The sequence below is a fragment of the Rissa tridactyla genome, chromosome 5 (assembly GCF_028500815.1).
Source record: "Rissa tridactyla isolate bRisTri1 chromosome 5, bRisTri1.patW.cur.20221130, whole genome shotgun sequence".
Lineage (NCBI taxonomy): Eukaryota > Metazoa > Chordata > Aves > Charadriiformes > Laridae > Rissa > Rissa tridactyla.
In genome coordinates, this window is record NC_071470.1 from 49,011,866 (window position 1) to 49,037,384 (window position 25,519).

The window sequence follows — 25,519 nt, forward strand, 5'->3', positions numbered from 1 at the left end:
CCGAGATCTAGCTAATGTCAGAGTCAAGAATGCTAAGATGTGGGGAGCTTTCTGTGACTGATAGAAAGCAGCTCAAAGAAAAGCTGTTCCAAGAGCACATATGGTGCAAGAAAAAGTCTGAAGAATAAAGTAGTAGCTTAAAGCAGAGAAAAGTTATGTTGGGGGTGGTATACATTTCTTGCAGCTAATATGCAACTTGTCACAGCCCCTAAAAATCACAGGTTAGTAAGCATGAAAACTAGAATGTAATAATGACATTGTGCATTCCAGCCAAAACAGAATTCACATTTGGATTTTATTTTCATTTCAATACAGTAATACATTCGCTGAAGGCTACAGACTCTGAGTACAAAAGACCCAGGTTAGTTCAGGTATTTTTACTTAAAGATAAAAAAAATCTGTTTTGGTGCTTGGATCCAAAAGCAATCAGTGAGAGATAAAAAAACCCACACCCACTCAGAGGCACAATGGAAAAGATGTTGGAGAAAAAAAAAAAAAAAAGAGAATGAAGAAAGAGGAGAGAGGGAGAAAAGCAATCCCAAAAGCAGGGAGAAGTCTGCAAATTGCACTGCAATGACAACATTGTAATTTGTTCACATTAGGCTTTGATACACATGAAATTCTGAACGCAGCTAGAGCAAAAGGCAGCCTGCTACAAAAAAAAAATATTGAAATCTTTAATTTCCCACAGAGAAAGGTCCAAATATAGCAAACATATCAAGCTATTGTCTGTTGCATTACATACAGTCAGAATATATCAGATCTTCTTACTATCACCATTATTTCATTTGAATTACAATTGTACCCCGTAGTCCAGGGGATAATTTCCAGAGATTCCATCAGTGCTTCAGAGGATTCAGAATCTAAAATAGCAAGCAGCATACACAGGAGGAATGGGAGAATATTAAAGTACACCCTTTCAAAGAGCAAGTGTCAGTTTCTTCCACCAGCAAACTATCTAGCCAAAAAATAAGACCTATCTAGTACAAGACTTGCACTATCCCAGGCTTGGTGAAAAAAAATCTATCATCTATTCATAAATGCATATGGGGGAAAATCAGAACTGACTCAAATTCCAATAAGGCTCTGCCGAGTAGGTTTGCACTCTCATCATGCATGGCCATGAAAATGAAGCATCTGATAGACATATATCTAACCTTCTGAGCTTAAAGGAAAGCATGAGACTAGTCAGCAACTGAGGAATACACTTTCTAGAAGTGCTCTATTTCACAGGGTTCCACTAAGTGGCACATCTGCAGCTGCAACACATACTTGCACTTTTGTGTTGTAGTCTGCAAAATGGGATAATGCTGGCTGACAGACAGCAGTCAAATTGACTAGCTGTTTCTGGCATTGGGGCTCATACAGAAGCAGAGATTTGAAAATGCTGTCTTACAATTAAAAGAGAAGGCTCAAAATGCAATGGGCGCAAGTGAATTGTACAAGGGTTTCTTTCCGTGAATACTTTTCAAATGGCATACACTAAGCCTTTCCAGCAACTTGACCTGTTTGAAGACAGCGTTGTAGAAAAGTTCCTAATCAGACCAGGAAGCACAAGTTGTGCACATGACATTTCTCTGCTACATCCGTGAATTTACAACTGGAATGATAAGTGAGAAAAGACATCAGCCAGACGGACTTGACTTCTCTTCTGCAGACTCTGTTCTCTGGGATGTTTGCAAACGCAGTATACAAAGAAGTGGCTTATGGACAGAAAAGAAAGCCATAGTCATAAATATTGCCCCTTATAGCGTTCCCATAGCGTCTGTGCAACTCAGGTCATTCTCTTCAGCACTGTATGAACAAAGATGAAGAAGGAAAAGTCCACTACCACAACTTAAATAAGAGACAGCAGATGGCAAAAGGGATAAATGCAAGGAAACAATAGGATAACATTGCTCAGTATGAAGAACAGTGGTCTCAGCATAACACAGCTGCTTAGCTGGTGGTAAACTTTTGTAGGCACCACAAATAAACTTTTTAGAGGGGCTTTGAAGAAGGATAGTTCACAGCTCTGCACCTGTTTATGAAATAAATCATAGAATTAAAAAAGTGTTAAAAGATTTTAAGTTTGATGACTGGCAACTGAAGGCTGAAATAAATGTTATAATAATGCAGGAGATGTGACATGTGGGAGAGAATACAGAGCCTTGAAAACAAAAGACAAACCTCTTACATTTAATGTGACAGGTTAGATGGAGCTATAGTTGATGAAGTCAAGGAAAGAAGTGACAGAGGTCAAATTGAGAGCTAAGGAAATGATCTTTAGAGCAGCAATTATCATTGACACAAGTGGGTCAAAACTGCATTCCCAAGGCTAGGAGAAAGGTTGCTGGCATTATCAAGGGATACAGGAGAAAAGTATGAGGATGGTTGAAAGGGAAGAAAGGCTAAGGCTTCTGTTTCAGCTATATTGACCTTCAGCAGGTACACAGACAGGCCCAAGCAGATAGGCCAAGATTTTAGTTTCATCAGGGAAGCTGTAGAATACTTCTGTATCTTGTCAGCATCTAGAAGGTGTATGCATTTCTATTCAGAAATCAGATGTTCAAAACATGAGATTCTGAAAGACAGAGGACAGTGAAGCTTTTGGAGATTATGGACATGAATTAGGATGGGTTTGAGAGGACAGGATGAAGATTCAGGAATACGAGAAGAGAATTCAGCTCATTCTACATACTACATAAAAGCATACTACATAAAATACTACCTAGAAGGCAGGACAATACACTTAGCAAAGTGTCAGTTGTTGATCCTTATTATTTCTTTGCCTGCAGGAGCCTCACTGTTACTCACATGCACGTGTGTGTGTACATTAAAAGCAAGAGAGAAAGTAAAACTTCAACTAACAGACTGCTAGCTCTTGACTGATGAGAAAATCTAGTAACCACCACAGGAAAAGTGCAAGACCCTCAGCAAAACAAACCAAAGACTACAGATAACGCACTGTGCTTGTCCAATATTAAAACCGTTTTCTAAATAGATTAGTGAAAAAAACCCAACAACCCAAGACCCAAAGGAAAAAGTCTCATGCATCACTTGCCAGTTTCTTACATCCTAGATCTCTTATATGGGCTTTATAGAATCATAGAATGGTTCGAACTGGGCATCAGGAAAAACACATTGCAAATTTGTGTCCTAGAGCTGCTTAATTTATGCCAGAAGATTAACACATTCCCTCGTCAACCTGCCTTGCACCCAAAGTGCAGACAGCTAATGCCACCAACTTTTTTGTCAACACTGAAATTTGTCCTGTTTAATCTAACAGCCAGGTAAAATATCTCCAACTGAAATACCAAGAAATTCTTTAAAAAAGGTTACAGTAAAAGCTCCATCTGTGTAAGGCCTCCAAAACCCTGTAACTGACTTACACTGAAAACTTCTTTGTGTAGGGGATGACAGGAAACAGGAGTAGAGACTGAAGCAGAAAGCTTGTCTCCCTTTCTAGATACCTAGTACCCTGTAAAGTTGTCACAAAAAAGGGTTTTGGGGGCCTGAGCTGTCACTGCATATTGTTTCAAAGCCATGCTTTTTGTTCTGTGCCTCCCTTCTAGACCAAATCTGTAAGTTTCCCGCTTACAGAAGGAAAAACCCAAGGCCCTCTATTTGTAGCTACTCTGTATGCCTGCAGTAAAACTGTCAACATCTAAATGCTCATGTAAACAGGTACATATTTTAGTTCTTTCTCCCATCGGCATAATAAGTATTATTAAGACTAGGGCAGGCGGCAGATTTTTAAAAGGCTTTAGTTATATCAATGGTAAATTTGAATGGATTTTTAGTCTGCTGTAGTAAGGCAGTAAAATATAATAGCCTCTTAACTGACACATTGTTATCAGTCTTATTATGGCTTTTTTCATGCCTGTCAGTGGATTATGGTAATTTTTTTAGTCATGAGTCTAATCAAAGTAGAAGACTCTGAGCTACTGACAGCTCAGGAGAGATATAACTGCTTACATACTGTCATAAAATTCTAACACAGGCAGAAACTTCAGCATCTCTCTCACCCAACTCCCTTCCTAGTAAAACAAAGCAACTTTTGGAACAACAGGTTCCTTTTCTACCAGAAATTCTACTTGGAATTCAGTCAAACAAGGGAACAAAGAAATAAAGATCAATGCTTTCCCTCAAATTAATACAGCATTCAGAACGAGAAATGTTGTTCTTCCAGGTAGCTGGTGTGGTTCAGTTTAGAAACGTTTTTGTGATCACTACTGTAAACTCATCTTAATATTTACCTATCCAAAACTCCTCCTCTGCTGATTTTCTGAGGATCTGGTCAAAGTAAACTTTTATACTGCATGGCAAAAAGACATAAGTAAGGCTGAAATACCACTTTCTCATTCAAACAACCAAGCTGCATTTACTTTATTCTTCAAGGCACCAAGGAATAGCTTTGTGCAAGCATTATACAGTGCTTTAGAAGGGGAACAGCCAGAACATGCAAGGTGTGCAGTGTGTATCAGCAGGCATACGTTATATACAATGGATATAATCACACTGCAGTTGTTGGATTGTATCATATAGTGGGGGGATTTCTGTTTTCCTCAAGCTTTGTATCTACTTCAGTAAAAACCTACAAGTACACAGCAGATCCCAGCATTAAAAGCCTTACAAAGCATAAACCTTTTGCACTCTAAAAACAGTAGTTCCAGTGTAATTTGTACTGAACTTGAGGGGGACAGATTAGAAACCGTGAAAGCTGAATTTATGCATAGAATTAGGGTGTAGACAAGACATTGCATGGAAGCATTTCACATCAGCTCTCTGGTAAAAGTAAAAAAGTAGAGGAGCTTCCACTGTCCATTCTCTTCAGGCCTACCACATGTGCCAGCTGCAGTGATGGTCTGTGACCCAATGGATCAATTATAAATATCACTGCAATCACCAATATATTTCACATTGGCTACTGAAGAACTAGATGATACTAGTGCTGATGTGAGCTTGAAACACTAACCTAGAAGTAAGAGGATTGACATAAGAATATAAGCCTGACATACCACCTACTAAAGGTGGCTACTGAACACTAAATTTAGCAAGTAGGGGGGAAAAAAAAAAAGACAAACCTGAAAAAAAAAACCAAACCAACCCACAGACAGCAGAGGGGTGGTACATATTTTCTCACCAGCATTCATCACCACTGATAGTACAAGAGAAAAAGTGAACAAACAAAGCAGCAATCCATGAAGCAATCCTGCTGTGGAAGACAAACCCAACAAATTCTTGATGAAGGTAGTACGAATGTTGCCACAGCCTGGATTTCATTCATACACCCTTTGCATATAAAAACAGGTTGGTAGTGTCCTGAAGCTTGATCTGATGGTGAGTGACATTCCTTCAACAAAATAATTTCTCTCTCAGGAGCGTGTGAGATGTCAGAACACTCTGAGGCACAGGAACCAAGCACTATGAAGTTATCTAAGAAAGAACCTGTTCACAAAATGTAGCCTTTCCTGAACGTCTGAAGAGAGGCCTTTTACATTTGAGTATTTGCAAGTCTTCTGCTTCTCCTTCCTCCATTTCTATTTATTTTACTTAAGTTATAGACTGCTAAAAAGGCTACGATCAAAAACAAGCACAGGCAAGTGAGCTAAGGATTTAATCTTCATATAAAATACAGATGGGTACTCGAGTTTAAGTGTTGCCTGATACTACATTTGCATTATCCACAATGGTACAAATCATACCCAAAGAACATCTTTACAAAGAAAGGCAAAATATTAAAAAAATCCAAAATTTGTTTTCTATTGTGTGCAAGCTAAGAATTTCATTTCTCAAAATCTCTTTAAATTCCTGGCTACTTGAATGGCCATTATATTATCAGTCGAGTGCAATAATAAGAACTCCGCAGAGCTTCATGAGTCATAGTATTGGATCCAAAGCCAATTTATGTAAAGGTGAAATATTATCCTCTCGTTGACTTTAAAGGGTATTGGCTCAAGCCTATAGCAAAAGACATGAAATGAAGCACTGAAAAAAACACTTGAAATAAGCTAAAACACTTCTTAAGATTAAAGACAAATTCTTATACAATACAGTATCTTCAGGACTTACTGCTTATCATTGTAGGATGTAATGCTATTTTCCATAGTTTCTATTTTGCAGTCAACCAAGGTTATCCACAATAAAGATTTCTGTAAGACATTTGTACTGGTTTCAGCTGGGATACAGTTAATTTTCTTCCTGGTACGGTGCTGTGCTTCGGATTTAGTATGAGAATAACGTTGATAACACACTGATGTTTTGGTTGTTGCTACATAGTTCTTATACTAGGTCAAGGACTTTTCAGTCCCATGCTCTGCCAGCGAGGATGCTTACAAAAAGCTGGGAGGGAGCATAGCCAGGACAGCTGACCCAAAATGGCCAAAGGGATATTCCATACCATATGACAACTTGCTCAGTATATAAACTGGGGGTGTTGGCTGGAGTGCTGGGATTGTTGCTTGGGGTCAGGCTGGACATCAGTCACCAAGTGGTGAGAAACTGCACCATGCATCACCCATTTTGTATAGTGTGAATAAAATTATTATTATTTTCTCTTCCTTTGGTGTCCAATTAAACTGTCTTTACCTCAACCCAAGAGTTTTATCTTTTTTTCTATTCTCCTCCCCATCCCACCGTGGTGGGGGAAGGAGTAAGTGAGGGTTGCATGGTGTTCAGTTGCCAGATAGGGTTAAACCACCCTGCTTCTGCAAATCCTTAAAACTTTTCCACCAGTTTTTTTTATAGACTTCAATCTCATCCATCCTTTTTAACAGCATACTGATTTCAAAAACTACTGAATCAAGCTTTAGCATAAACAAGTCAAAATGTAACTTGAGGGCAGAAAGTAGTAGAATCTGAAATATTTTCCAAATAAGAGTGATACGGAGTTAGCTTTTGTGGATGAAGGAAATGCACTGCAAATAGTATAATGGGGTTCCAATTATATATGTGTACAAATACTTTCTACTAAAAATCCTTCCTTTTTAGGTCTCAGAATTTACTGTCCTCTCTGGACCTATCCTATGTTTATCTTATTCACTATCTTAAGGTATACATGGGGGGAGGGGGGAAGACTCTACTTCATCCAGTAACCAAGTTCTAGCTGACCAGCGCTATACAACATGAATTTTAACTAGCACTTATGAAGCACCTTAAAAACACAGTTTTCAACAGGTCAGCGATAGGCTCTGGGCAAATACTATGTGAGCTGTTTTTTTAAAAAAAATGTTTTCCTTGTAAATAAGAAAACCTAGCCAAACTGGAAGAAGCTTTTTCAAAGGTCATATCAATACTCCTCTTTTGTTTAGTGATATAAAATTCCATCTCATTAACATATGATAGAAATACATTTATGTTACTGATACTACAGACTAGTAAGTGCCCAGCAGTGATGGATGAGATATCAACAGAAGAAAGTACTGCTCTTCTAAATGAAAGCCATGGCAAATGCCAGAATTGCAAAATACTGAGATCATAGAAGCATAGAATGCTTTGGGCTGGAAGAGACTTAAAGATGACCTAGTTCCAACCCCTCTGCCATGGGCAGGGACACCTCCCACTAGACCAGGTTGATCAAAGCCCCATCCAGCCTTTCCTTGAACACTTCCAGGGATGCCACACTTCCAGGGCAGCCACAACTTCTCAGGGCAACCTGTCCTAGCATCTCACAGCCCTCATAGTAAAGAATTTCTTCCTAATATCTAATCTAAATCTACCCTTGTCCTATCGCTCCACTCCCTGATAAAGAGTCCCTCCCCATCTTTCCTGTAGGCCCCCTTTAGGTACTGGAAGGCCGCTATAAGGTCTCTCCGGAGCCTTCTCTTCTCCAGACTGAACAACCCTCTTAGCCTGTCTTCATAGGAGAGGTGCTCCAGCCCGCTGGTCATCTCTGTGGCCCTCCTCTGGGCTCACTCCAACAGGTCCACATCCTTCTTACGTTGGGGGGCCCAGAGCTAGACACAGGGATAACACAGTCACATGCCACACTGTAACACGCATTACTTGCAAGTTCTGCTCTGGCCACACTGTGCCACTGTGTTTTAACTACACTTTTCATACTGGCACTTCAATGCATTATTTTACATGGACTCAAGTACAACAGGATGCCAGCTTGAACAACAAGTAAGTACTACATCCGCACAGCAATACAGTAAAATTAACATTTCAAGTTTGCTTTCCCCGTGAAGCATTCTCTACCTTCCTAGTGGTAGGCTTCCTTGGGGGGCACCTGCTAATTTAAGGAGCTGGAAGGTTTAGCTGATGGCATAACATATACTTCTTGGTGATATTTCTCACTACCACAGCAAGGACAACTACAGATTGAAAAACTCCTTCTAAACTGTCCCTTTTAAAGATAACTGGCCAAATGCTAATATCGCTTTCAAATTCCCTGGAATAGGAACTTATTTCTCTCTCTACTCTGCTACCACCCTATAAGGTTCTGTTTGTAAAACTGACACAGAATAGGTAATATCATTTATGCTGATTTGGGCCAAATAAAGGAATAAAAGCTAACAGGAGGAATTGAGGGGTGAAAGCTATACAAATTAAATATGGATTCCTTGACATCAACTTTGACTAATGTCTTCAAGGGATCCAGGATTTACTCTTAAGGGACTGATTGTTGAGGGGTTTTTTGTTTGTTTGTTTTGGGGTGTTGGGTGGAGTGGGGTGTTCTTTTTGTTTGTTTTTTCTATTGTTGGGGTTTTTTTTTGGGTTAAGATTCAGTAACACAGATCCATCAGCTTTGAAGGTCACTAGATAAGGACATGACACTAGAGTGTTTTTCTTCCTACTGTTTTCCCTGTACAATGCACCTAAAATAACAATATCATCATATGCTACTTAGTGGAATTGAATCAATTATATCAGATTGCTGTGTTGTGTTCAAATACATGAAGCCCAATAATGAGCATTTGGTTTATTGTTCGCCCTTTTCAGGAAACTCGGTCTTGTGGGAAATTGACAATCAAAATAAAACACTATGTTATAGCCTGTGGGGAGTGCTTCTGCTCCAAAAACAACGCTAAGTACCATTGTCTTTCATTGTGGAGGTAACCCCACCAACACAGGCTACTCCTGATTAGCAGGCAAATACAGAATGAGCCACCTGTATGCCCCACAACAGATTTCAGAACAATACCACTTCTAAAGACCCAGAAGCATCAGGCCACAGATGGTGCTTTAAAAATCATCGCTAGGGCAATTTATTGCATCTCACCTCCATCTTTATTGTTGCAATTATGCAACAATATATGCAAATCAGTCACTGAATTTCACAACAGCTATAGTTCTTTTTCATGAAATCCATGGGATCACAATAACTGCAGAAATAAATATTAAAAATTCACATCACTGTCTCACGAGCCTGCATCACCATCTAGGATCTGGGGACCAGCTGGACAGTGACAGTCAAGATGTCACACATCTTGGTCCCTATGGAGGTCTCAAAATAACAGCTTTTTAGTGACCAATGATACTGATGGAAATACCCAAGTTATTGAGAAAAGAAAAAGTGTTTTAAGTTTTGGACAATTCTCAGATTCCTGTGACAACTGGCACCACTTCAGTCTTTCTTCTCTAGGTTTTTTTTATGTTGTTTTTTAGGGTTTTTTTTGTTTGGTTGGTTGGTTTTGTTGTTGTTTTTTTTAAATAATTCCCTGCTTAGGGCATTAAAGACTTGCTGCTCTTCTTTCTCCTTCTAAAATCGATCCTCTGAAGGAAGCCTACACATGCTATGATCTGGGAGGAGGTCATATTCTTTCTATCTAGTCAACTATACTAAGTTGCACTCTGATGGTTTCCCAAGAATTTGGGCAGAGAAGGTCTTACAATTTATCATATGCAGTTCAATGCCCCAGCCAGATAGGCAGAGCTTGGTTTCCTGTACAAACTCTTTGCTAATCATTTCCACCTCTCTGTTGTTTTCCATAAAAAGGATTGATTCTGTTTAAAAACAACTCTTTAAACATATGTATACTCTAACATTCAAATCTACACTCATATTTCAATCCTATAAGTGAATATTATGAAAATTAAATGGCAGAAAAATTAGCTTAAAAGACCATCACATCCCTAAAATTCTAACAGACAGTTTTTGGATCTGACAGGACAAACTGGATTGTGGTTGCTCCATATTGGGGAAATTTTGAGATCATCACCTCTGATTGCAAGACCACTGTAAGTTTGCAAAGACAGATTTTCAAAACAAGTCTTCTCTTCCAAATATTTCAGAGTAAGGGGGGGGAAAAAAAAAAAAAGAAAAAAACACACTACTCAAAGAAGAAATACTAATGTGCTACTGAGAAGTCAAATGGACTATAACAGCATTAAATCCCAGAAAAATCCCCTAAAGACTGACTTGCCATCTAATTTTTTCAATTACTATCATAAAACTTAGTTCTGTATTGCAATCATTTCTCTTACAGGGAAAGAGCTAGAACCTGCCTTCTCTCAAGCAGAACAATTAGTCTGTTAAGAAAAACTACATAACTTCTATTAGTAATTGCAAAGTGTTCATATCACAAGTTTGTACACTTAGGCAGGAATAATTAACTGCTCAAAGCACACAGTGGAGAACAGCTTGCTAGGTATCAGTTCTGTTGGAAGAATCTGGAGGTTACATTGGATCACAAATATGAATTAAATAATTTTATGTTTCTTTTAGTACCATACAATAAGAAAAGCAGATGTGCCATTTGTAGGCATAAATAGAAGCTGAAAGATAAGTGAAGTAACTCTATTCGGCACAAGTAACGCATCAGCTAAGCTATGGATTCACATCTGGGCATGACATTTTGGGAAAAACAGACAACATGGAGAGACTTCAGAGAAGAAGAGAGATCAGGGATCTAAAAAACACCATGTATAAGGAAAGACAGCTTCAAGAGATCAAATGGAAATGTAGTAGTAGAGTCTTACTGGATTACAAAGGACTGCTGCCAAGGGGAAGGGATTCATTTGTTCTGCCCATTCACTGTGGATAGGACACAAAGTAGTAGTCTTAATCGTAGCAAAAAAGAGATTTGTGGTAAATATTAGTAAAAGTTTTACATTATTAAAGATAGTGAAGGACTGAAATAAGTTGGCTGCGAGGCAGGAAATACCTATTGCTGGTAGTCCTTGAGAACAGGTTAGACAAACATCTATCAGGAACACCACCAGACTACAGGCCCAGAAACAGATGACTTCTTGTGATCCAAGAGTATTTCCTGATTCTTTGCATACTCTCCTCCTTTTCAAAGTGTTTTGTAGCAAGTAGCTGTTAACCATTTTAGCCCATCTCTACTTTCTGGCCTACGATAGTGCAAGTGTTCATTCATGTACTGAAAGCTGTTGCAGGCAGAACTGCCAGGTTTGAGGACTCAGAACAAGCACACCAATGCCTAGTATTAGCTAAAAAAAAACAACCAAACAAAAAAAAAAACCCAAAACACCCAAACAACCAACTATGGAATAAAAATCTTATAGAAAATACCTGAACTTGTGAGGAAAAAAAGTAGTCTAAAGAATAAAGTAATAACTTCAGAAGTACAATCCACTGTAAGACTTCTTGAGTGCTGGTAAACGCCTGAGAATATTCTTGCTAAAGCAAAGGTATGCATTTCTGCACCTGAGAAGCAATACATCAAAGTTGTCAACTTCTCCAGCGTACTGTGCTTCATTTCTCTCTTTCAAAAAATTTGAAAAGCTATGTAAATTCTAGGAAGACATACATATCATCTTGCACCTGACATGTACATGCACCTACTAATTGTGTTTAGGAACTGAAATAAAGGAAATTGAGAAAGAGAAAATTCAAAAGTGACAAAGCAAGAATACTTCTTCTGTGTTCATGTGTCAAATAAATCACAGCACACCAAACAAATAACCTGACTGATTTCTCACAGTGTTTAAGAATTTTTTCTTCCCTTACACATGATTTAGCAACTCTAGTATTTATTTGTGGAAGGAGGAGGTGGTAGGTAGGGGAGAGTTAATCAAAAGGGTTATTAATGTGTAGCACAGTAGCATTAGTAAGCGTGGGGGCAGATGGGGCAAATACTTTAGTAATAAATAACAAAACTATTTGAAGCACTGCAGATTGGCAAGAAGTCTCTGGGAGTCTTTCTTTTCATAAAAAAAATCTGTTGCACCACTGTACTGATTAACCTGTTAGCTTCATTATGATATTTATCTTCCAGTAAGAACTGACAACCAACACGATGCCTACAGGCTCCAGCAGGATGAACACTACAAAATTTCATGCAACTATACAGGACAAACATGGCAGGTTAATCAATATTATAGCTGGATTGCTACTTATCCCTATTTTATCTTAAAATCTTACTACATTATAAGCTTTTTTTAAAAAAATATTTTTAAAATATATGTGTCCAGTTGAGCGAACAGTTCCTGTTAACACGAAATCTTATGGGACTATTTGTGCAATCAAGGAATTACCCAGATTAGAAAAGACTGAAGGGTTTGACCCAAAATATTTTTTCCTCCATCCTTGAGATTAATTGTGGAATGAGGTAACAATTGAACACAAACAGTATTATCAGCATCTGGAACTTAATCTACTTTTGTGAAGGACAGAGTCAAACAACACATTCATACGGAGCAGTAACTTACACCTCAATCTCACTGAACTGAAAGTATGAGTGTGACATTAGTTTCACATGCCTATGCCAAGGCATAGAATACATGAATAGCTTGTTCTACTGCTGGAGCAAATGCAGAAGCATGACAACTGGAATCCTAGACAGAAAGGCAAAATCATGACTGTATTTCAACCAGCTCTCCTCACAGTCCAGCAGATTAGCACAAACCTACACTCTGTCGTGGCTTGTGCCAATATACGAAAGCACAGACACAGGCCTCATTCTCTGCTGCAGGAGAGGTGTTTACATCTGGCATACAGGTGGAGAAAACAGCAGATATAGTAAAAGCTGACTGCTCCCAAGACCTGGTAGCAGAGGTGACAATGACTCTCTCACCCTAGTAGAGACTCACTTGGTGACTATATTCAGATTGGGTCAGACTGCAAGAGTCCATTTAGTTCCCTCTTGCATGAGAAGGGAAGAATAGGTAGGGCACTCACTTCCCCTTTCATAAGGAACTTTCCTAAAGGCCCATCTATATACATGCACTTTTCAATAAAGCACATTTCCTCTGCTGACTGTATTTTCACCTCCATTTCCATTCCAACCTAGTTGAATGGGTTGTCAGCCACTGTTTGGCTAGCCCTGAATTGTCCTAATATGTAAATTAGACTCCCCTCTCATTTAAATACTCTAGAGAGCAATTTTCCTGCATTTAAATCATTGTACCACCCATTACATGGACAATGAATCCAGCGCAACTATTTGCCTACACTAATGAATATATAACTAATGAAATGAAAATTAAATACTAGCACAGTGACATAAGATAGGAAGTACAATGAGAGTACTAAATTTTAGTAATGATGCATTTATGAAATATGTGAACAAACTCTGAAACTGAAGGTTACAACATCTTTGAATCTAGACATCAAAAACAAATATGCAACTCACTCATTGCCAGCACGCAATACACAATTACTGTATTACATCTGTAACAATTGCTGTGGCAAGTCAGTAGTCCAAGTAGGATGCAGCCCAAGCCATAAGACATCAGGCACTGCATGCACCAGTTTACTTCTAGGCAGTAGAGCAGGTGCAGCCTATTAATAAAATCCTCTACCCAACAGACAGACTTTCTGGACTGGATACCAGCTTAGACTACATTTATTTTATATGGCTGTAATGACACTGTCATCATTACACTAAAGTTTGATTTAAACTAGCATCGATGAAAATGAAGCTTCAATCGCACCACAATTCTGTTTGCTACCACCGATTATGGAAAGAAAACCATGGAGCCACATCTACACTTTGCAAACAGACAGGACTGCTAAGAAGCCATTTGTCTTCCATTATAACTTAGAAGAACATCAGGTTGGCTTTAAATTACATTTTAATGCAATGATACTTAACCAGTTTGTCTGAAATCCTGCATTGCCAACACTCAGAGGAGCACTAATAATGCTTTATTTCTTCAGCCAAAACCTTCAGCTTTCTCACACCAACTTTGGGACAATCTGCTTAAGACTGCACTATCCAAAGAAGCTTTTCTACCTGGAAAATCCTCACAGGTTTAATGTTCTTTCGAAGGCCCCCCAAAATATATTTCTTTTGCATTGTTAATGCTATTATCACTAAAATTCAGGCCACTGGAGTTCCATTTGTTTGCTGCTTTGCTATCCTTGGAATGGAGTTTAGAGAAGCTTTCTTGCCTCAGCTAAGGGTAATTATACTAAAACTGGTATGTGTTTGTATTATTGGTCAGCAGTTATCACATTATCTGCACCAAAACAGAGGTGTACCCTGGAACACTGTGCTTTTTGCAGTTATTTTCTCACAAACAAGTAATGATGCAAAAGGGAACAATGTGAACCTAAACCCAGACCTACTGTAACTGTGCTGAAAAAAAGTAGACACAATGCTGTAAAATCTGGGTGGAATATTTATGTTACTATTATCCTCTAGATAATTCCACATTTGGATATGAAAGCCAATATATAAAGTGATTTTCAGCTATCTCTTCCAAAATTAATCTCAGAGAAATAGCCCAGCAGACAATACTGAAGGTCAGATTTTTTTGGTTTAATACGTAGGTAGATAAATAGCATTAGACAAGCCATGTTTAGGAAGCCTAGGTCAATGGTACTTAAATAGCAGTGTGCAAGATGAACATAAACTCCGAAGCCTTAGGGTTTCTTGGCATCCTGAGCCACTTGGTAAGTTAGGGTGGAAGATCTTCTCCAGAGTGCAGGGCTTCTGAGAAAGTCAAGCTACACAGTCTGGGAAAAAGAATCACTGCTGCTTACAGGCTGCATTGCTGGCTGGCACTAATGAAATTGATGATAAATCTGCTGGGTTTACCTGTCAATCCTAGAAATCCAAGTCGCATTCAAAACTTCCGGTAATCTTTCCCAACTAGTGCTCTTCTGGCCTGGCCTGCCCTTCCTCTCATGTTAGTCACTTCCACCCATGCAAGGGAAAGCTAAACTTTTGCTGTGTTCAAACAGGTGTCAACATGAGAGTTGCAGAATAGATATGAAATTCATCCAAATATGTATGTGGAATGATACACCCTGATATCTAGATCCCTGTGTGAAACCTGCTATCAAGAGCCATTTATGGCTTAAGTTTCAAAACAGACAAAGGAATTGAAAGAACTCAGAAATACTTACGTCTTGACTGGAAAGAGCCGTGTAGGTACCTGAGTCTGTGTGTGAGTGCCAATGTGAATTTAAGCAGAAGGAAGGGGGATAGAATTGCTAAATCAATGTCTCTCCCAAGTTGGGGCAGTAGGCTTGCAAGAAGGAGGGGAAAAAACATCCAAAAGCATTAGTCTAGGTTTTGTCACGACTGTGAAGAACATACTTCTCTCTCTCTCCTCAGGGGGATTTAGAACAGCAAGCTACAAACTTCTGTGTCAGCAGCAAAGAACCATAACGGTTCAGCTATGCTTTGCCCTGGTTCCTTTACCACTAGAGACATTTTTGTGCAAGTGAAAAAATGGGATAGATGACAGAGAGGAAACGCTAGCTACCATCACTATCATACATCTTGTTGAATTCGCCTCACTAATACCAGGGCAGATCATGTAAATTGCCTGCCCAGGGCCTAGTAAGTTTAGTCCCTTGAGTTTTCAGTTTGGTATAATCACTAGGCTTGATTAATTGTGTGGCAGTTCCCTAATCCTGCTCTGTTCACTCAGAGGATAAGCACTGGATACTAATTTTTTTAAAGTTCTTTTTAAAAAGCTTCTAGAGGCCAAAGCCCATCTTTAATGCACATTATTAGTTCATTCCTAAAAACCAAACACCTGACTGATTGAAGCAGCTTACAGATGCCCTTGAACCTTTGAATAATCACAGTATGCTCCTGACTTTGTTTATTTCCACTTCTATCAACTGCAGTGAATCAACAGCTCCCATTATCAACTGAAAATGCCTAGTGCCATCCTGGGATCTTAACAATTTAATACTCCATACTATCTTCATATTTACTTTATGACATTTATACAGAGTTAGTTGTTCTGTATCTTCTAATACTAAGGTACATTTTGATGTTTGGTACTCCATTTAAAGTCCCAGGTTTGAGAGTCTTGTGGATTCATGAGAAAACACACCCCTAAATTTGATTTTATGTTGTTAATTAAAGTGAGTTTAAAGAAAAACTGAGAATATGTATCTTAAACAGAAGCCAAGTAAGTAAGAAGCTACTTAAAAAAGAGAAAACCCACCAAACCCCAATCTCACACCCCTCTTGATATAGGCTGGTTTTGTGATCTGGATTAGAGGGCTCAAAATCTCAACACTAAGAACTGCCCTTTCAATGAATTCATATTGCATGGATTTGGAGCTATACTTAAATACGCAATAGAAAAAAAAAAAAAAAAATCAAGCCTGAACATCTAAGTGAATACAGCCACACTCTGAAGAGATAAGCTATGAATGAATAGCTTAATTGGACACTTGCAAAATTAACTTGTCAGAAGTAATTACTCTATACATGATCCAACTGCAAATGTTTTATATCAGCCACAATTTAAAATAGTATTTAAGCTATTCCTTGGCCTTTGAAAGATATACTCACAATGTTCTGCTTATTTACTATGCTACTACCATGTATTTGCAAATCTTTCAAGCACTCTTTGGTACAAAGAGACAACAAATTCATTTTCTGTTCAGTTCTGGAGAGGTTAGCAGATACACTGACTATATTTTTCATGGAAATTTTCCCATTCTTTCTTCTCCTTAAGTTAGAGTAAAATCATCCTGACTAAATGTATGTCTTTGCTATCTGTGTATAACGATAAAAATGGATGATTTTAAAATGAAACAGATGGATACTGGGAGACATTTAGTGATTGGGCAAGACCAAGTAAACATTACCAGAAGCAAGACTGTGTAACTTCAAGACATCTGAAGACCCACAGAAACTACCATGGAAGGCAGTTTACCCCTTTTCATTGAGATTATGAGCTACTTTGCATTATCAAACACTATATATACATACTTATAATACAGTATGTCCAGACCTGCATATTTCAGAGCACAGCTTGTACCGCTCTTGTCCTTTGTGTTTTCCAATCACTGAAAGAGTGGCAGTAGTAATATTTGTTTTTATTTCTGTCCATTTGTTTTTTGTGGTGGTTTTTTTCCAATTAATGCTGAATTCCACATTTCAGAACACTGTAAGAAAACAACAGACGAGCTCTGGGGAAGAGGACTCCAAGAGGAAGTTAAACCTCTCCCCCTCAGGACCTGAAAGAAAGAGTAAGTTTTGCATGATACATATAGAGGTAATAAAATGCTCCCTGAACTAGACAGTTCCTACCTAATACCATGAGACAGCAGATCATAATTGGAAAAATAAAGTCTCTTGATACACAGATGTGTTTCTTTCATCCATGCATAAGGGAGCGGCATAACTATTCAAAATTGCGTCTCACTGAATCTCCATTTTAGTAACACAGGAACCAGTAATCCAAAGCATGCCGTTGAGGCCAGGTACGTCACATAGCCTTCCAATACAAGGTCTCTACTGCAAGCCTGGTCTAGCAGAAAAGTTCTTCTGTACATGCATTAAAAACATATGAATTGGCTAGTGACTCCGTAGAGTATCACTTCCCATACTGATACTACCCTGATGAAAAAATGCTTCCTATGCAATCACTTATTTGTTGCCTTAATCTACACAGTAACAGAAAAAGATAGAAGAGAAAAGAGATCAAAAGTATTGTTAGAACAAAAGCCAGCAATGCATTCATATGCCATTACCACTACTTAGGCCACTACAATGAGCATCAGGACAGAGAAAATACTACTAGAGCAGATAGAAAGCTGTGCTACCATACTATAAATGCTAATACTTCGAAATGAAAGAGAAGGGCATGTGGCAAAGCTGAAATGGTTGGTCTCTGAATTCCCTTAGGCAAAGGCATTATTGCAATTAGCTAACACACGCTAACTCTTTGGTTTTGCTTTAGCAGCAGTTTTGGGATCAATCCCAAACTCCTCCTGAAGTTCCTGAGGAACTGTTTGAACAAGGCCTGAAGACACAGCTTTCTGACACAGCCAAAGTATACTGTGCTGCTGCTGGCTTGTACTAAATTCCTTGCACATGCTGCTGTGCCGGACAAGGCAAGAAAGAAATATAAACTTCAAAGATTATCCAGTTTATTAAAACTTAATGAGCCATTGCCTCAATATGTGCAAAGCACACAACACCTCTTACATTCTGGCTTCAGACAGCAATTTACTAATCAGTTACTGAAGCACCTCAATCCCAAAGCAGTTACTGATTGATCGGTTAATAAAAGTTTCTACAGAAAGAACCACTTCCATAATTGGAAATTTAAGGGGCAAATCTGAGATGATGTTAAAAGCAAAACAAAAAACCACACACAGCACTAAATTCTTTTCCTTACCTTTAAAATAATAGTAAAAGGGGTATTCTACTATCAATGTATTTCATACAGTGGCATACAGCTTTTATACAGCTGTTGTCTACAAGACTACACAATTATTCATACTTTTTCTAAAGAATAAATTGGAAAACAGAACCTCTGTGATATAATATGTACAAAACATCACCCCAAGAGTCTTGAATCAGGACAAGTTATCCCATGAACAACCAGGCCACAAGTTCAAAACAAAATAAAAAAGATTCTGGGTAGTCAGCAGCCTATATGAAGTAGGCTGCTGTTACTGGTAGGCAGCAGTTCACACCAGTCAGAATGAACTGATGATGCCACAGAAAGCCCAAGGACAGAATAAACTACACAAGATTAAATACGTGATTCAACTTACTAGCAGTCCTTTCCATTAGGACACTAGATACACAACTAACAAAACAGGAAATATGTCTGTGCTGCTTCTGTGTATTCTGCCCTGTTTTGCACCCAAAGGCACTCATTTCTCCAGGTGGTCACAATATGACTCTTGTTTACAAGCTTTCAGTTAATGCCTATGTTTACAAGCTCTCAGTTAATGCCTGTGACTAACACACTAACGATCCTTACCAGGTCCATGGAGAAATCATAATCAGGATTCAAAAGCAACGAGCCTTTCTGAATCTGCAGAAAAAACTACAAACAAACAAACAGCATCCCTCCATCTAATCTACTAAATAGTGGTACATACTTCTGTATTTCACCACTTTGGTATGTGAGTATCTGGCATTTATACAGGAATAAGTATTATTCAAATTGTGAGATGGATGAATAATTTTAAGAGCACTGCCTTTCTCTTTTTATTCACAGGAGGAAGCAATGTTTACATGTTTTATTTTTTTTCACTATAAGAAAAGTTACTAAACATGTAGTTATGGCATAAATACAGTACGGGGGGGGAAACAGACACCACAAACATTCTTGTCACTTATTAAAAAAAAAAAAAAGAGTCAGAACATAAAATCGGATTTTGCTTCAAATGTCACAGGCACTGTGGGAAGAGGAGGACAGCTGTACAACTATATACATAAAAAAAATAAAAATAAATTATGTCCCAGAGTAAAGACATAATAGCCAGCAGGATAAGGGTTTCAACCTGTGTTCAAGTCCACTTGGGTGATTCATAACACAATATATAGGTGTATACATTTGAAGGCAAGGAATATACAAACAGTCTTGAAAATAAGTAACCCCTTATAAGTCAATTCTAAACAAGCCAACCAAAAGTCTGTGTTGTTGCACAGAAAAAAAGGTGAGACAGGGTTGTCTCACTTCAGGATCTGGGACCTTATTCAAAGCTTTTGAGCATTTATCTGCAGTATTTCCCTTTTCTTTCATTTGCATTTTTGCTGTGTTTTTAGTGCAGTAATTAATCACAAAATTCCATCTGGTCAACAGTTTTAGTTCACATCCTTATTGCTTCAGACAATTAAAAACAATCCTTAGTGCTAAGAACAACAATGGCAGCCCCTAGAAGCACTGTGCTAAGGCTCTGGAATATAATTTTCTTTTGAAATACAATCTCTTCAAATTGGCTTCAACCTACAAGTAATCTCACGTTTTAAAGAAATCCCTCTCTAAAAAGCAGCACCTTGACAGGATTTAACGCTTGAGACTATCTTTAGATTGTTTTTGATTAAAAGATTGATTTTAGACTAAACTAATGTCATTATTATAACTGGTTTACTCCAAGCATTATGCTGCTTGACAACTCCTTCAAACAATTCCTTCACTTTATTCATGACAGAGAAGTCAATACTAATTGAAGGTTTTGTTGATTATTAACGCCATCTCCTAAACAGGGGAAAAACTTTGATGCATATTCCTAATTTGACTGTTCAACTAAAATTTTTCTTCTTTAACGAATTTAGCATAGATCTTTGTGTCTATTTTTTCCTGGGGTGGGGCTGTCAGCTGGAATCTTATAAAGAGTATACGAAACTGAAACCATATACAATTTAAAAGGACACCAGAATGGACAACGTATACCTCAAGTGCATTTTGGAAGGTATAGTTTAACCTAAAATTAAATACTTTGACAAGCATGTAGACTATGTCAGGCTACCTTCAGAAACAAAAGCTTAGGATTTAGTCTTGTACTCTGTACAATAGCATTTAATTCTTTCCCTTATACAGGTGTCAAGGGAGAAAGTTTGTGTTTGAGTACTGGTTTTGTGAAAGCATATGCTGCTGAAAGCTTATATCCCTGACTTTCTATACAAGTCATAGACAGCCTGCAACAAGAATTGTGGCTGTTAATTTAGGAAGTAACAGGCCTCAGACATAACATAGCTCTTTGAAATTTCGGTTGAAAATTGCAAACAGAATACACAAAAAAAGCAATGCAAAAAGTAATAAAACACAGGAACAAGTTAGTCTCACTTTTACATACTTACCTTCTGTCCTTCCTTGTTCTTTACTATATGGAGTAAAGTAAAAACCAAAAGCTGGAAAGACATTTTAAAAGCTTTTTTGTGAATGCCAATACAATTAGAGAGAGTACACTAGTAAATTTTAGATCAGATGAAATATTATCAATCACTTTCTTCTGCATGGTCCATCACAGACAGTACACACACGAGATTCATACAACAGATTTATGGACTCTTCTCTAATCTAGACACTTAGCCTAGTCTCTGCTGTTTCCAAATGTAGTTCCCACTGCTTGTAAAACACACTATAAAGGAAAACAACCACCACCAAAACATATTCCTTATAGACTGAACTGTATCTAAATATAAACCTGACACAATTCCCGAACTATAACTCAAGCATTTAGAAAACATTATATATTATAATAGGTCCAAACCAAAAGGAGTGATCACCTTGGAAGTAAATGACACTGACTTCAGACTAAAACAAATGAATTCCTAGGCAGCTGGAAATCATACCAGAGATAGCATAGACTCATAATGTGAATTTTCTAATAACTTGGTCAAGATACAACACCAATATGGCAGTGATATACTAGGAAAATCTCTATGCCTATAGTAGCTGAACTTCACACTGGAAAAATAAAAGTTTAATTTATTAAACAATAGGATTAGCAGTAGTACTCACCATAAAACAAGATTAGCAGTGCTGAACTCCCTCAAACACTGCCTTTGCCTTCAGGGAATGAACCGTCAGGCTCCCCAGCTACAAAAAGCTCAGTAACCACTTCACTTTCAAGTAACTCAGTGCCCTGACACACAAGGAGTATACTATGTACCAAAATGCTACTTTTCAAGATTGCCAACACCTGATACAAATCACAGGTGCAGTCACTTGCTCATTGCAGCGCTCCCAGGGAAGACATGCCACGTAAAAACCACTACAGAAGAGCCATAGTATAAGGGTTTCTCATGGCTGCACAAAAGATACAGGTTCTCTCCTGCAACACAGCCTGAGGAATAGCGAAGAACACCTTCTACAGTAATATCAGTAGCTTTATGTTACTTGTATATTTCTGTTACTGTTTATAGAAATTGCTTGTGCATACTTTTTTTCCCAGCCAAGTATAGCCCTTATTTTCAATTCATGAATAATAACACTTTTATGAAATAAAGTAAACTTGCACTACCTGTTTGCCAATAGAAATTGATGACATTTTGTACATTAACACAGTTTGATACAAGACCCCTCAAACCATGATGCCCTTTGTATTACTGAATCTATCCCTGCCTGCATGCACACGTGGACAGCAGATCATACAAGGCAGCTCTATTAGCTCCCTAAATACTGTCTCCTGTGGTCAAGAGAAATACCCTTTCCCAATCTGCAAGATTAGGTACTTTTTTTTTTTTTTTGTATTTGCCATCTCCCATTATTGGTAGATAAACAAATTGAATCTATAGTCCAGGCTGAAACTCTTTACCCTTTTAAGTTGAAAGTTGCAGAAAATGAATAAAATTTTTCTCTTTATACCTGTAGAGAAAAAAGGCTTTCAAGGTACATAAGTGATCTTAGGGGCCTAAAAGGGGCCTAGGAAAACATCCCTTACCATAGTCTGCTTCCAAACTTAACAATCCTCTTTATTACCCTTATCTGTAAGGCAATGGCTGATTATTTGATAGACTATGGATATCTACTCTTCCAAAAGCCACACCCTCTGCTTCAAAATCTAACAGAGATTCCTGCCTGTTCCTTATTTCGCATGCTGAAATAAGACACTGCAGGCAGCCTGTGAGGTATCTAACAAACACCCCAGTCTGAATACCCCATTCCCTGCTATACCAAAAGGAGATCTCACAGCCTACAAAAGGACTAAGTATGTGTGCTATAAACATTGCTTGCAAGAAAGCAGAATTTAGAGCTCAGATCCTATAAACTGAAATTCAGAGGGATCTTCTTTCAAATAAATGGGACAGACGGGATGTTTATGTCTTAAATGATATGCTGTTGGGTTTTTGTCCTCTACAAAATTCCAGTTTCCTCTCAGGCATTGGTTAAATTCCTACAGTAATAAGAAACTCAAGCTCAGAGCAAACTGTCCCCTGCGTCTACCCTCTCTAAAACAGAAGGCTACATAGTTAGTACTGAGCTACCATTGTACAAATCTTTATGCAGTGCTGGAGAGATTTTCCTATTCCAAGCCACAGCATGATCTATAAACACACTGCAAAGTAGAGGCTGCTGCCCAGGGTACATAAGGAACAAATATGTAGCCTTCCCTACCTCAAAGTAAGCTGCTGAGAAAGGCAATTATTCCCTGCTTGTCTGTGATTGATCAGCTTCCTGTATATGGGTGTGTGAGCTTTCATTTATTACCTACTTGGCCACTGGCACAGGGCTGGAAAGAAAAAGGTCTTCCTAATAGGATTTTTTTCTGTGAAAGGAATTAAAATGGCATTGAGACAATTTAAATCACAAACAATGGCACTTTCCAATCCTCCTTTCTGCATAAGACAACACCCAGACAGCTACAAGTTACAGGGGAATTGTTTGGGATGTGGAAAGTGGATTTCAACCCCTCTATGTTGTCTTCGCACTTTTAAATAATATGCAAAAAGGGCAGAAGTCTGTGCAATCAAGGCAAAGTAAGGCTTTAAGTAACATGATTTTAATATTCATAAGGTTTTAACTTCTTAGTAATTACTTATGAAATATTCTATTACATCAGGATAACAGGCTTAAAAGAAAGTAAAATAATAGAAAACTTACCATTTTTATACCAGTAAAAATATTTTAGAGCCATATTCAGAACCTATCCTCATAGCTGGGTTGAAATGATATGTCAATCCTAACAAAGTATCAAATAATAATTAAATCCAGAGTTCATGGAGGACAGTTGTTAAAGGAATAAATTTGTTACAGAAATAACAATCATATACTACAGCTTCAGCCTGAAATGCATTTTTTGCACAATACATTGCATAGGCCTCGCTAAGTCCAAAAGACAATGGGGTTTTCTTCATATCAAAATTATCAAAAACTCTTACCTATTCCATTGGCTTCAGACTGCTATATAGACTTTACATTAGGTTATCTCATATGTGAAGAGGTTCACAACAGGAGAGAAAGAAAAGGGTCATTCCAGTGTTCTTTCATGCTCCACAACATGTCCAAGATGGCCTGTGGCCAGTTCTTCTTTACTGGAAAGGAATTTTGTCTTGGTCACACTTTCATGTACAAGGGAGGGATATTCCGCAAGAAAAAGAATGCAAAAAACTAATTAAACTAAGCTATATTGTACAAGTAACTGTAGATCAGTGTCTGCTGAAGGTCTCTCTCAACTGGTTCTTCTTGTAAAGAACCTCCTGCTAATGTAACTCATTTAAAATATAAATATATTAGAAAATTAGTGCTGTGGAACAACCATTATGAAACATTTTCTTAGTTGGATAAATTATCTTCCACATGATTCCAAACCACTCAGCATCTCATATTTGAGCTTGGGAAGACAAGGGGGTATAAAGGTTGCAAGATACTGTCAAGTGCCTATGTGCACCACTGTCCTCTGCTGGAAGAAATCAGTCTTACTCCTATGTTTGTGGCTAATTAGCTTCTATTAGCAGTGGCTGACATAGAGCAAAGATGACATAAGCAACAGCTAATGTACATTCCCATTTAAGCTCCACAGGCCTGTGGCTTAGGACAGAAGGTTGTTAATTCCGTTGTCTGTGCAATGTAGCTGCATAAACAGCATTTAAGATGTTTGCATGTGCCCCAGATGCCTTCTTTATTACCATCTATTTGTACAGCAATAACACTCTCAGGCCCTGCAGACACTGGACCTCGCTGCTCTACATACATGGAGTTAAGATCCAAGATTTCAATTGCATGCTACCGTATCATTTGATGCCCAAGATTTGCAACGTGCCATCTATAAAATAGCAGCTGCTTTTACATCAGTGTGAACCCAAAGGAAAACTACACGACCCCTCTGAGGACCTGAGCATAAGATATTTTGAACCACAGATAAAAAAAACACAAATGCAATCACTGTCTCTTGCTCCAGCATTTCTAGGACAAACATTAGTTTTCTCAGGATAGGCAGAGGACCCATAGGGCCCTTCATCAAGGCCTCTCAAGACCCCCTCAGATTGTGGTGCAGCTGCTTCCCACACTAACGCTACCACATCGTTGGATGCCTGGGGAAAACACCTCTCTGGGAGATGGGAAGCAGGAGGGCTGCGTGCGAGGAGGACTTGCACCTGCCTGGTAAAAAGGGCGCCATTACACTGGGCCACCAAGGCAGGGGAGGCCTTCCCACAGCAACAGTGAGGGACAAAAGTCACACATTCACCACAAGCTGAGACAGAGCCAGTCTTCACCCAGGCGGGGAGGTGTGTGCCTGCAGCTGGCTGCCCACCTCAGCCCTGAGGAGCTGCAGGACCCTTCACGATTCCTTCACCTCGCCAGAGCCTCCCTCCTCAGGTGGCGCGCGGGGGCAGCCCCCGCCCCTCCCGCGAAGTGCCGGGCTGCGCGGGAGGGGCGGGGACCAGGAGAGGTACCTGCCGGGAGTTGTAGTCCTTCTTCCCCCCTCACACCCTGCCGCTCCGCGGAGCCGTCCCGCGCGCCG

The 25,519-nt window shown here is 38.7% G+C and overlaps 1 long non-coding RNA gene across 2 annotated transcripts; it reads right to left on the reverse strand.

Moving 5' to 3' along the window:
• Positions 1-330: 330 nt before the first annotated feature.
• LOC128910643 (uncharacterized) lies at positions 331-25,405 on the reverse strand. Of its 2 annotated transcripts, none has more exons than XR_008466804.1 (3): positions 25,310-25,405; positions 23,937-24,089; positions 331-1,794 (listed from the first exon to the last, which is right to left on the reverse strand). It is a non-coding gene; the product is annotated as an uncharacterized LOC128910643 (long non-coding RNA). The 2 variants fall into 2 exon arrangements; XR_008466805.1 differs by lacking the exon at positions 331-1,794 and adding an exon at positions 23,030-23,323.
• Positions 25,406-25,519: the final 114 nt, after the last annotated feature.